Genomic DNA, 2,265 nt, shown 5'->3' with positions numbered 1-2,265 from the left:
GTTGTGTCATACAAGTTATCATCCACTTCATCATCGTGTTATCTCCGTTGTGTTCATCGCATGATCATCATCACCACCGTCGCTTACTGAGAAGATCGGGCCACCCCCTTATCAAGCTGTGCGCTCCGAAGTATCCATACCATCATCGCCCCCATCTCCAGAGCCATCGCCCGCATCATCAGAAACCAAAAACTGCCTATCCGCATGAGGCACCGCTTCCCATTTCCAGTTGGGACTAGACGAACAACTTCGGGCTACCTGCTTGGCTGTCACCTCCGTTGGTACCTCATCACCTGAGACCACCACGAGAGCAATAGGAGTCTGACTCGGCGTGAGGTCCTTGTGTACCACAGAATCAGGAAAAGTAGTGAAATAAGTCTCCAAAAGACCAGTACCACAGACATACACAGATGGTATAGGCTTCTTCAACACAGGGCACCGAATCGTCGGGTGAGAATGCTTGTCACAAATATAGCAATAATGCTTGACCTTACTGTCCTTGGCCGCATGAGAAGTAACAAAACACTTCCAACACCATTTACCTTTTTAGGTTTCCCTCCAGCCTTTGACACCTCCACACTGTCAACTACAGCCGTCGCCTGGCCCTGAGACATCACTGGCACAACCACCTCGGTCATCAGCACAGGAGTATCGGTCTGTGGCCGCAAACCCGGTTGAGTAGGCGTCTTCTGAAACTGAGAGTGAGCAGGGAACTGAGACCGAGGCTGAAACTGAGCCTGCTGAGGATAGGCCGACGATACATACGGATAATGGTACATCTGAGGCTGACTCTGCATCTGCAAGAACTGCCCCTGCGGCGTCAGCCCCTGCTGCAGGCTAGACTGAGCATACCCCTGGAAGTCATGGCCTTGCGACCCCCCTGAGCACCGGGGGCTGGGGCAGTCTTCTTTTTCTTATGCTTCTTCGGCCTCAGAGCTGCACCTGACACAACATGGCCCTGCTGAGTACCCTGAAACTGCTGTCCACCACCGATGTGTTGCTGCATCGTAGGCGGTCAGAAAGGCACACGAGGGGTGGCCAAACCCCGGAGCCCTCCTCCTTGACCATAGATGAACTTAGGCGGTTGCGGACGCGGTGCAACCGGCGCTGGAGTGTTGAACTGCGCAAAGGGAGGTCTGCCCGGTGGCACCACAACCGGAGCACCCATCCCTCCCGCTCCCTGCACCCCGGCCACCGCTGGATCAAACCCAGCAGGTGGGGCTGACCGCGAGGAGGCTGCTGCCCCGCCATCACAATAGCAGGGCGCGCTGCGATCTCAGCGAAGGAGGGATGGCACACCGGCCTCCACCCGCAGTGATGAAGCAGCTGCGCGGGTGAGGACGACCTTCACGGAGCGGGACCAGATGGCGACCTTGACGAAGAACTTGACGATGTTGACGAAGAACTTGACGACCTTGACGAAGAACCGGGCTGTTGTGGTGATGACCTTGGCGAGGAAGAGGAGGCTGCCGGCGCCGGCGAAACCGTGCCCACTCGACCAGCCGACCCCTGCGGAGAGATGCGTGGAGGAGGGAGACGGGACGAGCATGGCTGAGGACGAGGCGGCAGGCTTCAGGGGCGTGGAGGAGGGAGACGAGGGCGCTGGTGCGATCGAGGACGGAACAATACGCTGATCGTGGCTCCTCCATAGAAATCGCATCGCGTGGCCCAAACCGGCCCAGGAGAAGGACCTGTCGGGCCCACCGGCATGAAGTGATGATACCGCCTCGTCCGACGCCACCTCCGTTCGAACACGGGGCGGCTCCACGATCTTCGTCTTCACTGGCGAGCGCGACGCCGTGGCGAGGAACTGCCCCAACACCACCGGGGGAGACTTCCTCCGTGGCGGACAAGGGCCACGCCAAGAGCCCGCCCACGGCGGATGCCGGACATCCACGCCACGGAGAACAGCCGTAGAGGCTTTCCCCACGTCAGCAACTTCCTTCGCAGACGAAGGGCTTCCCGCCGGCGCTCCACCATCCCTGCACTCAGAAGGAAGCGACGTACCTGCGCCCGCCGGTGGCGGGGAGTGTTCCCAGAACCTAGACGCCGAGGTTGGGAAACCTATCTCCGACCAGAACGCCGCCGCAAGTTCTTCCTCCGTTCCTCTCTCTACACGACGATCGAGGAAACCATCGGCGCTGCCGGAGAGCCGACGATCTCCAACGCCGCCTCGAAAGGAACATCCGAGTCGCACGAGTCATCGGACGAGTAGTCGGCGGCGTCCTCCACCAGGACCTCGAAAGGATTAGGGTTAGCTGCCGG

This window comes from Lolium rigidum, chromosome 2 (genome assembly GCF_022539505.1).
Source record: "Lolium rigidum isolate FL_2022 chromosome 2, APGP_CSIRO_Lrig_0.1, whole genome shotgun sequence".
NCBI classification, from domain to species: Eukaryota; Viridiplantae; Streptophyta; class Magnoliopsida; order Poales; family Poaceae; genus Lolium; species Lolium rigidum.
Note: the sequence above shows the minus strand (reverse complement) of the source record.